Raw genomic sequence first — 13772 nt, forward strand, 5'->3', positions numbered from 1 at the left:
CAAGAATCATCTCTCTTGGTGGATCACATCTCCCCAGCTCCACCTAGGGAGACCTTTCGTCCCTTCCCCTCCGGTTGCTACAGTGACAACAGACACCTCCCTGATTGGGTGGGGGGGGCATTACCAGGGCAGGACGGTCCAAGGCATGTGGCAACCTTTCGAGTGCCACTTGCATATAAATGTCCTAGAGATGAGAGCAGTGCTTCTAGCGTTGCAGGCCTTACAAGACTCTCTTCCCATGGGAACTATAGCAATTCAGACAGACAATATGTCTGTAGTGTGGTACATCAACAAACAAGGCGGAACCAGATCTTACCCCCTATGTCGAGAGGCACTCAGACTGTGGCAATGGGCGATTTCTTCTCAGCGGTTTCTGTTAGCAACGCACATTCCCGGGAAGTCCAATGTGATTGCAGACAAATTGAGCAGAGCTATTCTCATGCCTCACGAGTGGTCTCTGAAGAATTCAGTGTTGGAGAAAGTTTTTCGAAAGTGGGGCTGGCCTTGCTGCGACCTTTTCGCTACTCCCCAAAACAGCAAGTGCGACGATTTTTTCACCCTCTTTCCCTAACCAGGCCACCCCAGCAGAGACGCTCTAGTACACGATTGGCCCCGGGGACTTCTGTATGCTTTTCCTCCCTTCCCACTGATATCTCAGCTAATACAGAAAGCCATCGCTCAGAAAGCTTCCATGATCCTCATTGCCCCTTACTGGCCTCGACAAGTTTGGTTCCCATTTCTCCACCGTTATCTGTTGGAGCAACCTTGGCATCTGGACCCAGTTCCAGACCTCTTGACCCATCAGTCGGGTCAGTTGCACCACTCCCTCCCTTCTCTGAACCTCACAGTGTGGTTCCTCCAATTCCAACTCTAGCCAGGCTTCCTCTGATATCTCGCTCAGTTAGAGATATTTTGATAGCCTCTCATAAATCTTCCACTCAGAAGATTTATCATGGCAAGTGGAAACATTTTTTCCTATTGGGCGCAGTCAAAGAATATAGATCCTTTCACTGCTTCCATTCAATCAGTTCTAGATTTTCTAGCCAAACTTTTCCACTCAGGTTTGTCCCCGTCTACCATCAAAGTTCAGTTGGCAGCAATATCGAACTTTCATGTTGGAGTCTCAGAGTCCTCCGTTATGTCTCACAAACTCTGCAAAGCCTTTTTAAAGGGAGTTTTTCTCCTCAAACCACCAATCAGGGATCCTCCTCCTCAATGGGATCTCAACTTGGCTCTGGCGTCCTTAATTCTTCCCCCCTTTGAACCTGCGGCTTCATGTTCAATAAAATTACTATCTTGGAAAACACTCTTTTTAGTAGCTATCTCTTCAGCTAGTAGAGTCTCTGAACTCCATGCTCTGTGTAGTCGACCCCCTTATCTTGTGTTTCATAAGGATAGGGTGTCCTTACGTACTAACCCGTCCTTTTTGCCCAAGGTAGCTTCACTGGCAAATTTGAATCAAACCATTGAACTTCCTGTGTTCTTCCCTAATTATTCCAATAGGTCAGAACAAAAGTTACACTGTTTAGATGTTCATCGCCAACTTAGGTACTATTTAGACAGGACCAAACAATTCAGGAAGTCTGATCAACTGTTTGTTTCTTATGCAGAAGGTAGAATGGGCCTTCCAGTTTCTAAAGTATCTCTCTCTAGATGGCTTACTTCGTTGATTACCCTTGTGTATGAGATCAGACATCAACAGTTGCCATCCAAACCCAGGGCTCATTCAACTAGAGCTTTAGCCACTTCTATAGCTTTCCAAGATAGGCTGCCTATTGATTCGATTTGTTCTGCAGCTACTTGGGCTTCTCCCCATACCTTCATTTCTCATTATAAGTTGACTTGGCCTCTAGAGACCGAGCCAACTTTGGTTCCACTGTACTCAAGAGTCCGTTCCGATAGGCCACCCGGAATAAGGTGCTAGGGACGCGGTCCCATCCAGCAAGAATGAAGGCGAGATAGACAACATTTAGAAGTTATGTACCTACCATAACGTTCCATGTTAGTTGTCTTCTTCTCGCCTTCTTTCTTGCATCCCACCCTCCTTCCCCCTAGCCTGGACAGACCTAGAGGAGTTTGTTTTGTTCCTTTTATGGAATTTCCTTGCTGGGCTTAGCTTTCAAACGAGATCTGAGGAGTTACCGCCTAGCATTGTGGGATATAGGGGAGCCTCGAGCCGGTGGAACTAGCTCTCGAGCTTTTAGAGTGGCCGAGTCGGAGCCAAGGATCGGCTCCGAACCCATCCAGCAAGAAAGAAGGCGAGAAGAAGACAACTAACATGGAACGTTATGGTAGGTACATAACTTCTAATTTAAGCACTTTATCTCTTTATTTCTTCAGAACTGATTCTAAGATGAAACAAAAAGATACACATCACTGCAGTCACATGCTCACATATCCACCACCAATGCTCTACTCATAGTTATACATAGGCAAACTTGGAGGCCACATTGTTCGGGTAGGGCACTTTTCTGCTCTTTATTAATTTATTTATTTTCTTAAAGTAAAGAAATGCAGCATTTCTCTAGTCTAAGTAAAATAAATAGCCTGCAACACACTTTCATGGACTGCAGCACCTCGGGGGGTGGGGAAGTACTGCAAACTTGGCAATTCAATTTTTTTGGCTCCATGCCCACAATCTACCTGACCATTCTCTACATAGATCATGGACAGAAAGTTGACCAAATTGAAAGTGTAGGGAATGTCTGAGGTATGAAGAGAAGCTGTTCGATCTACCTTATCAGCATTAATGTCGGGTCAGTTTTTTTTTTTTTTTTTTTTTTTTAATGTATCGGTGACAGCTGGATATTATGGACAGCTTTACAGGACTGCGGCAACCATAGTTATCAACAGTCTAAGTATACAGAATGTCCCTGAATTTGCCTCATATGCTTGTCCTGTCTCTCATAATTGTTTTGGATTTTCTAGTAAACTACTGATGGCTGCAGTCATTCAGAAATACCAGGCATCAGAGCTCTTTGCTTATTATTCTTCAGAAACTGCATACCAACGTAATTTGTTGTTCTGTTAACTTTCTAAGTGAATTACAGTAATGTAGAAATAAACAGAAAAAACAATGCCCTGAGAATATGAAACTGCTGCAGTTTGCCTGTCCTTCCAGCTTTGCAGAATTAAAGTGATTTATGTGAAGCAACCAGGAGTATTTCATCGTGAGTGCATATCTTTTAACTGTACCTCTTTTAGTGGTCATGCTGATTTTCAGCTCTGACTGCGAGTCTATCATGAAGTACTCCTTGCCCCCTTTCAAACATGATTCCTTAGACTGTAAGCTTTCAGTAAGTGAGCTTTCAAAGAAATGGTTATTCCGCAAGCCCCACAGACACGGGTCCCTTTTAGGCATCGAACTCGATACTTGCATAAATGCAGCTACATTTAAATTCTGTCCAGCCCATTTATCACCATCTACTTAGTAAGGTATTAATGCTTCCCTTTTCAAAAATGTGCTTCTCTTCCTCACTTTTTTAACTGACAATGTGTTCGGCATGGAATACTTTCCAGTTATTTCTGCAGCATGGAAGCTGTGCTATCTACAGTATTTACTAATTCAAACCCTAAAGGATTTTTTTATTTTATCTAAATCTTCAGTAAATCATTTTTTCCTTGTAGCACCTTTCCTCCAATTAACCCTAAAATGGGGAGTTGCCTCCTTACTTCATAGCATTACCTCTTTCACCCAGTTGGAACAGACGCTGCCTATTACTCATCTTGTATAAATGTAATCACATCTGTGCACAAATAACCTCACCAATCCCCTTTCATAGCAAACATTTATTCATTCTCTTCTCTTACTAAAATGCTAGTCTGTGGTGTCAGCATTCCTGTATAAATGCAAAATCAACTTAATCTGATGCCATTTCCCACCTGGCTTATGTCTTTAGTACAATTTCTTCTTACCCTTGATCAAGACTAACATTCTTTGTAGATGTCTTCACTCTCAGTTGTTTAAATTTGTGTTTCTGAATGACAAGGTTTCTCACAATCTTCCTGGACATAAGAAGGACTATGCTATTTGGTACACACACTTTAAACTAATTAGATGTCCAGGTTTGTGGCTGCAAGTGTCTACTTTACGAGAGCTTTTGTTTAGATTTTCAATGTGTAGGGTGAAAGGTACAATCCACTGTATTTGCAGAACAAAAAAATTTCATCACAAACATCTGAAGTGCACACAGAAATGGCTATAACTAGTAGGTGGGGTAGGAGCTGTCTGTTAAATGTAAAAGACCCACTTTCATTTGTTGAGGTTAAAGAGTCACTAATACAGCTTTGCAAAACTAGTGTACATTTGTGTGAAATAAAATGCAATATGTAATTACTGTGACCATTACTATAAGTTATTTATTTTTTGACAAAAGCAAACATCTGTGCTGTACACATTCAGGAAAGTGACTGTAATTTATGGGTTCAGATGCCATCTGTGAATACAAATGATTTATTCCTGTTTCATCACTGTTAAACAGTCCCTGACCTGGCATTGCCGAAAGAGTGCCACACAATGTGCTGTATTTTCTGAAATCAGTGGAAAACTTGTATTATTATGGCTTAGGCTTATATTTGTGTGTGGGGGGTCAGGGTTCTAGTGTATGTAAGAGTAACAAGTTGGCCATCATTTCTTTCACTTTCTTGTGGTAAAGAAAAACATTGGATCGTATACAACTCTCATGTATTGCTATCTCACAGCACATGGTTATGTTTGAGTTCCTGGCTTTGGCTTCTTATGTGTGGAGCCTGCATTCCCTCCATGTCTCTGTGTGTGTTTCTCCAGGGGCAGGATATGATTACAAGCATGGTGGCCTCTCACTCCAGGATGCTGGATTGTTACCAAGACAATCCCAGTGACCACAGACAAGACATCAGCAAACAAAGGATATGGCACTGAAGAGACGTTGGAAAGGGCCATCAGACATGTACAAAGGACACAGCAATATTGGCTTGGAAACAAGGTACCATGGCACATCACATCTGCACAATGCACAAAGGCTGAATGAAGCACAGAGCTTTGTTGTTGCACTGATATGACAGATATCTGATATGCTGAGCATCACATGTCTCAGTTACCTAATGCATCGGATATTACCAGCATTAAAATGATAAAGGAGGCTCCGGTGGCATTCATCCTCATCTGTTCGAATAATAGGGCACATGCAGGACATGCAATTTACAGACATCTCATGAATTTGAGGGGTCGCTGAGTTTAGTATAAAGGACACATCCTCATTTTCAGTATTATCAGTGCATGCATCCACTTGCTGTCAGTGCTATAGTATGACCACAACCCTGCATCATGTATATATAGCAATGATTTGGTAGCTGTGTCTTTAAATAGGAGTAACCAGTAATCAGGTCTGTGTGCCATGCAATATCTGACTCAGAGTACATATTATAAAGCTGTTGCTGATTGCACAGCATGTTTAATGCTGTTTTATTTATTCATCGTGACTATAGATGTACTTATTTGTATACATATACTACATGGTGCCACATATAAAGCTACTTTGGCAGCAAATGATGATTCTTTGATTTGCACTGTTTTTTTTTTTAAATTTCTGATGCAATTGTTATCTGGTTTGTAAATTCTGCCTGTGCATGTAGCAGCAGCCTGATTTGCTTTCCAATGTTTAAGATAAAATTCAACCAATGAATTCAACGTTTCACATTTTCACATAATTAACATTGAAATGAATCGTGTTATAGTCTTTACACTTAAAAAAGCATTTTAAGTCTTGTGTCTTGAGCAATTCCCATTTTTTTCACTCACAGTGCTGCAGACCCCTTGATCTTCATTGCTGAAACTATTCACTTTTGGCCCAAAAATCTCAGAAACTGCATGGTAATTTGTCAAATTACTCCAATTCTGGATAAAAAAGTTTGAGGTGTGCCATATGGCAGGAGAATTTGCAGATAAACAGAAAATATCCAATGTGCAAGACATAAGATAAGATGATAGTCATTTTTTGTATATTGTGAGCTGAAGATGAATATTGCTAATATAAGGCATTTACTTTTTCACTAGAAATTAGGGAGTTAAAGAGTCAGTAAATTCTTATGTGACTGACTTGAAACATATAGTAAGATCGCAAGTTTGAAGATGTAGGATCATAGGAGGTTACTAGGCTAATGGCCCTGGGGCTCTTACAAGCCTAGCCAAGAGTTTATAAGGGACAGAATTGTGTGTGGCATCAAAACTTATCATCATAGGCAAGCTGTTAAGAGAAGCATATCAGATACTTGATTAAGCTCAAGCTATGTATAGAGAGAGTGGTCATTCAGTATTCAGCTTAAGACATAAACGAAGGACTGAAAGTGTGCAAAATAAAAGATGCAGGTAAAAAATGTGAGCACAGTACAATTCAACATGAATGTTGTTGTTTGTCTTTCAGCTTTTCCCAGTGAGGGGTCGCCACAGCGGAATTCCGGTCTGCTAATGATTGGCAGTAGATTTTCACAAATGCCAACTCAACGTTCAACCTTCAACAAAGGTACACCCATTTATGCATGTCTTTTGAAAGCCCACCCAACTGCGGGGAGGACATGCAGACTCCACACAGAAGGCACTCCCCGCACTCCAGCCGAGAATCGACCGGGAAAACCTCTTGCTGTGAGGGAACAATGCTACTGCTGCACCATCACAGATGTACAAAAGAAATAAAAAAAATACTGGCAACTATATGGTATGTAATATGGCACTTGATAATAAATGAGCACTCCAATAGCAGATTCAGCACAAGCTATTTGGTTACATGCATGAAAAGCATGCTACAGAGAATGTAATCAAATTTACAAGGACGATTTCACAATACAAACAAAAATGTTTGACTTTAACAAATGGCTTAGCTTCTTGGTGTCAGTCCAAGAGGGTCCAATATCTGTCAGCCTGGGAAGACATTGTTGACAGGCCATGCTGCTTTACCAGAGATTGTCTGAACCTGTCTCCTCTAGGCTTTCGGATACTGGCAAAGGCATTAGCTGCCCCACTGTGCCTTTTTTTAGGCAGTGTCAAAATAACCAACCTTCCCAACATAACAAAATCCTCTCTAAATAAACTCAAGGTACTGCTGCTTAATGCTAGGAGTCTAAACAAGAAACTGCACTCCCTGGAAGTACTCCTCACTTTGGAAGATGCTGATGCCTGTGCAGTCACTGAGACATGGTTCAAAGGCATGGAATGCACCCCGGATGTGCAGGGCTACAATGCCATCCATACATTCAGACCACAAACTGAGCATAAAAGAACCAAAGGAGGAGGCATATTCATCTTCATTAAGCATAAGTACACCTTGAGACCAGTCAAACAGTATGACTCTCTTGAGCTACTCCATGTCCAAGTAACTGTAGGCAGAGCCCACTACCACATCATAGCTAGCTATTGGTCCCCCATCATGAAACAGGAAAAGCATACCCGGACTTACTGGAGTCACTTGCCATACAGACCAACACCTTACTCATGGGTGATTTTAATTATCCTATTATTGACAGGGAAACATATACAACCACAAACATACTGGCTCAGAGGCTCTTGGACTTTGTTGATGCAAATGCTCTCCAACAGTTAGTCAGTACATCCAGAAGAGGCTGAAATGTCATGGACATAGTACTAACTAACATAGGACAGCATTACCCCCCATGTGATGCCCTCTCTGTTAAGGTCGGACCATAAATCAGTGTCATTCGATGTAATTATAAGACCAGATACCCCATCAAGCTCAAGATCGCTTAAGCATTTTTCAAAGACAAATTACATCCTACTAAGTGATGGTATAGGAAGTTTCAAAGCCCCTCTCAAACACAGATAACATGGACTCCTATGCAGATGTGCACAACAATGCACTGTATAATCACTTAAGCAATTGTATAGAATCAGCTGTACCTGACCAGATTAAAACCAGCTCTTGCCAAAAAAACAAGCCACCTTGGTGGACCCCTAATTTAAACAAGCATATACAACAAGAGAAAGAAGCTAATGTCCAAGAACAAGAGAGAAATGGGTCATCAGAGGAAGAAATCTCTTTCTAGCTTAAGCAAACAAATTAGAGATCTTGTTAAGTCCTGCAAAGCTAATTATGAAGCAAAAATCGCCTACTTAGCGAAGGATAATCACAAGACATTATTTAACTACATCCAAAATCTGAAAGGGATTACCCAACTATGCCCTGACATGGTTGTGGATGATACCACTTGTACTCAGCTGGAGGTAATAGCCAACCAGCTAGCTGCAGATTTGGAGCAAACTTCGCCACCCTGTCCCCTCTAGTCATCCCCTAAAGTATACCTGCTGCAATTCCCCAGCCTATTTTCTCAAGAGATCAGGTCATCTTACCAATCTTCAAGGCCAAAAACATAGCATCAGTGGGACCAGACAACATCCCAGGGTTCCTCTTTAACTATTTAAAACATGATCTAGCAGACCCACTTGGATCCCTGTTTAACTACAACCACAAACTGGCTAGCCACATCTTCATTCATCAAAATACACCCCCATCCCCCAAGTCTAACACAAGTACCTACAACCTTCTCACTAGCCATTTGTGAGGAACAATGCACAAATATAACACAAGTACCTACAACCTTCTCACTAGCCATTTGTGAGGAACAATGCACAAATATATCACAAGTACCTACAACCTTCTCACTAGCCATTTGTGAGGAACAATGCACAAATATATCACAAGTACCTACAACCTTCTCACTAGCCATTTGTGAGGAACAATGCACAAATATATCACAAGTACCTACAACCTTCTCACTAGCCATTTGTGAGGAACAATGCACAAATATATCACAAGTACCTACAACCTTCTCACTAGCCATTTGTGAGGAACAATGCACAAATATATCACAAGTACCTACAACCTTCTCACTAGCCATTTGTGAGGAACAATGCACAAATATATCACAAGTACCTACAACCTTCTCACTAGCCATTTGTGAGGAACAATGCACAAATATATCACAAGTACCTACAACCTTCTCACTAGCCATTTGTGAGGAACAATGCACAAATATATCACAAGTACCTACAACCTCCTCACTAGCCATTTGTGAGGAACAATGCACAAATATATCACAAGTACCTACAACCTTCTCACTAGCCATTTGTGAGGAACAATGCACAAATATATCACAAGTACCTACAACCTTCTCACTAGCCATTTGTGAGGAACAATGCACAAATATATCACAAGTACCTACAACCTTCTCACTAGCCATTTGTGAGGAACAATGCACAAATATATCACAAGTACCTACAACCTTCTCACAAGCCATTTGTGAGGAACAATGCACAAATATATCACAAGTACCTACAACCTTCTCACTAGCCATTTGTGAGGAACAATGCACAAATATATCACAAGTACCTACAACCTTCTCACTAGCCATTTGTGAGGAACAATGCACAAATATATCACAAGTACCTACAACCTTCTCACTAGCCATTTGTGAGGAACAATGCACAAATATATCACAAGTACCTACAACCTTCTCACTAGCCATTTGTGAGGAACAATGCACAAATATATCACAAGTACCTACAACCTTCTCACTAGCCATTTGTGAGGAACAATGCACAAATATATCACAAGTACCTACAACCTTCTCACTAGCCATTTGTGAGGAACAATGCACAAATATATTTTTTTCTCTTTCTTCCTGATGCTCTCTGTTGGTCAACAGACACAGACGACCTTATTAAGGCTATAGTTGCTGACCTTTCCAGTGCTTTACACTCTGTACTATATCCCATGTTTATTAAAGAAATTCACTTTATACCTAAACCCCACCTCTTTTACTTGATTCACTGAATATCTACAGGTTCTTTAAAATCTAGCTGTCCACAATCAATTGTTTCTCTATCTAGTATTATAAAAAAAGAAACAAAAAAAAAAAAATAAAGAAACTTGTGGTCTCAAAACTTTGTTGATGAGCTCAGTAACAATAATTTCCAAAAATCATGAAACCCAGATAGTGTTCCAAAGCAACAAGCCTTTATTCATCACAGACAAGTGATCCTTAGTAACAAAAAAATCAGATATTTTATAAATGTTAAAAATATATTTCTCATTTGTTTATTTATTTAAATATTATTTGTTAAAAAATATTTCTGACTTTCTGTTATAGAGGATTGCTTGTCTGTGATGAATAAAGGTTTATTGCTTTGGAACACTACCTGGGTTTCATGATTTTTGGAAATTATTGTGACTGAGTTCATCAACGAAGTTTTAAGACAACTAATTTCTTTATTTTTTTCCTCAACACTCATGGTGGTGAGGTTGGAACTAGACAGATTCTTGTGCTTGCTCATTTTTTATTTTTCTATATAGTATAATCTAGCATTCCGCAAGACTCCAACCCGGGACCATCATATTCTCAACCTGCAAACATCAAAAATCTGGAGAAAGGCCCATGAAAAGTAGGTACAACTGGCCAAATATTTAACATACAATTTGCATACACAATCATGTATCCCAGCCCGCTCCGATGGAATTGTGGGAGACTAACATGAAGATTGACATCACAAAATAATAATAAATAATGGAGACTTCATATCCCTCAGAAAATACATAATAATGCAAAACCTATTATTCTAGCAGCTAAGTAGTTTACATGAGCAATATTTAAAATCTGTCCCTATTTATGGGCCTTTGTCCAGATTTCTTGCTCTTAGAGATTGAGAGCTATGACTGCAATACTGATCCAATTATATGGAATATTCCTCATAACCACGTTAGTTCTAAGATTATAAGGAAACAAGTAAATCTAGGAGAAGAAAAACTAAATTTGAGAAACAAAAGTCCTAATGCTATTCCTAAATCATGGCAATTACAAGTATAAGCAAAGAGATCGAAAGGTGGAATAAATACAGTTTTAGTCACTAAACCAAGCAGTCAGTATTAACCATGAAGGAACTTTGCTCCAGGCTGGTTTCCACTCCATAAAAAAAAAAAGACCATACACCACAGTATTGTTGTTTAACTGTCCCATTTCTTTAACGACTTGACATCATTTTATGTCTATGATGGATACAGCATTTGTAATTCAACATTTCACACAGCCCCAGTTCAACAAATAATATACTATAAAACACTAATGAAAAGACATATGGAGTAGCCACTGTACTTGCAACTGCTAATTCTAAACCTTGCCTTTTAAGCTTATCTCCGAATCAGTCACCTTATAGCACATGCACTCTTAAGGCACAGAAAACAAACATCAACACTGGATAAAAGCTACAAAACATCACAAATTACCAATAAAAGTAGTAAAATAAAGTGCTTCACACTTACCAGCTGGTGTAGACACCAGGTATTCTACCTCATCACACAGCATAATAAAAGACTCCTTTCCTCTTAATGTTCAAACTATTAATCGTACCTGACAACCTTAATCAACCTCCTACAGCCCTTAAAAAATAAAACAATTAGAAGCAGAGTACAGTGAGGATTCATTTTATTTTTATCTTTATTTTACCTGGAGGTGCAGGAGGATCTGGAAGAAGTAGTAGAACACGAAGTAATGTATTTTCCTATGACCACACCGCTACGACTCTCTCAGTCCGATGAGACTGCTGCTGCACTAGTCTGATGCTGTAAACACAGTAATGGCTTGGGGACAGGGGTTGCCTGCCTTGCTGTTTCTAAAGTTTCTAAACTAAAGCCTCTTAAAAATCAAACACAGTGCTGCTGTCAGCTGCTCTCTCAGTCATCCAGGCCCGCTCTGTCTGAACTCTGAAGTAAACGGGAAGATTAGCTCCTGCAGTGAGAGATGCAACTCAAGTGCAAGTTACACGTTGCTGACAACTATGAATATAAACAGTCAGTCACACCTATCGAGCCGACAGCCAAATTCCAACAGGCTGGTGGGCTGCTCAAGCAGGTGAAGTCATCACGCATACATCTGCATGTGATGACGCCAGCAAAAAATCGCCAGGGAATAAAAATAAAAGCTGGGAAAGTTGAGAATAAAGGGGGCCACTTAGGAATATGTGGCACTCCATTATTTGGACCTCAAAACCGGTAAATACTGAGGAATTTGGTATGGTTGAGAGGTATGCCTCTCTGTCTGAACGCTGAAGTAAACTGGAAGATTAGCTCCTGCAGTGAGAGACACAACTCAAGTGCAAGTAACATGTTGCTGGTAACCATAAATATAAACAAACAGTCACACCCCTCAAACCCTCAGCCAAATTCTGGCAGGCTGCTCAAGAAGCTGACATAATCACACCCGCTTCTGCAAGTAATGACATCAGCAAAAAATTGCTAGGGGGGAAAAAAGAAAAAAAAAAAGATGGGAAACTCAGGAATAAAGGGGGCCACTCATGAATTCATGGCACCCTATTATTTGAAACTCAAAACCTGTAAATAACAAGGAATTTGGTACGGTTGAGAGTTACAGGGACCACTGGTTTTCACCCTTTAATCTGTCTTATCTCTCAACAGAAAAAAGCAGCACAAGTCACTGGGCAGATGACATCACTGTCTGGGATTCTGACAGTTTTCGTAAGGCCATTTATAACTCATTCATCTCCCACCATAACTCAGTTATGTCAGGCCTGCAACTATAAGATACTCATAGTTACCTTCAGAAATGTTCTTGGTACCCACAACCATCTCAGAATAGGCACTGACAAATTGAACCTTACTGGCCCAGATGATGGACCTTCAAATTTGGTATAATCTCTAAAATATCTGGGGCCGGGTTTATCCATCACACACCTTCTCTGCACACATTCATAATGTAGTCAATAAAATAAAATAAAAGTTATGTGCATATAATACCATCAACAATCTTCTAACTGAGCAAGGCAGAATTACAGTTAGTCAAGGAGTTCTTCCTAATCCTGAAAACTCCCTGCTGTTCCTATGATTCACTTCAACTAAAAACAACTGAAATTCCACTCTTTATAAAAATCACTTCCATTCCTTTATTGGTGGAGAAGAACTGAAATTCCAGTCTACACAAAATCACTTCTGTTGCTTTTTGCTGGATCTGACTACAGCATTGTCGTGCAATTAGACAAGCAACCTGAGATTCACGGTTAGTGATGGCATTCTAAAAACTTTATCAGATATTTGAATGCAAACCCTTATCTGGCCTCATTTCTGTCAAACAATACTCTAGGTCTATGGGAGTCTCCAGATTCCACAGCAGTGAGACTTACCACCCCACAATTTTCCCTCATCTTCAGTGACTGAGCTTTCTCACTCAGGGCACTACAATTTGGAATTTATTCCTAAGCTCTCTTTGTTTAGTAACTTTCCACCCATGCCTCGCTTTACTCATCTTTGTTAACCCAAACCCTAATTCTGTCCCTGCTCCTAACACCAGCCTGACTCATTATCTTACCATAAACCCTTTCCCTAAGAGTATCACTAAACAGTACAAGTAAAGGCACACACACACTGTTTATACATACACCATAAACTCTATCACCCAACCTAACCATAAATGAGAACCACTCTCACAAACGCTACAAAACACACATTTCAGATAGTGCAGCATACCATATCTCTCAACCTCTTAGCACTAGAATCAGGGACAATGGAAAAATACTAGGGTGGGAGATAAAGGCCCAATATTCAGGACAGATTTTAAATATTACTCTTAGCAACTTAGAAAGTTGCTAGACTAATAGCTGTTGCATTAGCATGTATTTTCTGAAGGATATGAAATCTGAAACTCAAACATCTGTCATTTTTAGTGACTGCAATCTTCAATGATTTGCCAGAAGTTTTATGAGGGACAGGCCTAAAATA

Source organism: Protopterus annectens, chromosome 16.part0 (genome assembly GCF_019279795.1).
Source record: "Protopterus annectens isolate FY-2018-M chromosome 16.part0, PAN1.0, whole genome shotgun sequence".
Classification (NCBI taxonomy): domain Eukaryota; kingdom Metazoa; phylum Chordata; order Ceratodontiformes; family Protopteridae; genus Protopterus; species Protopterus annectens.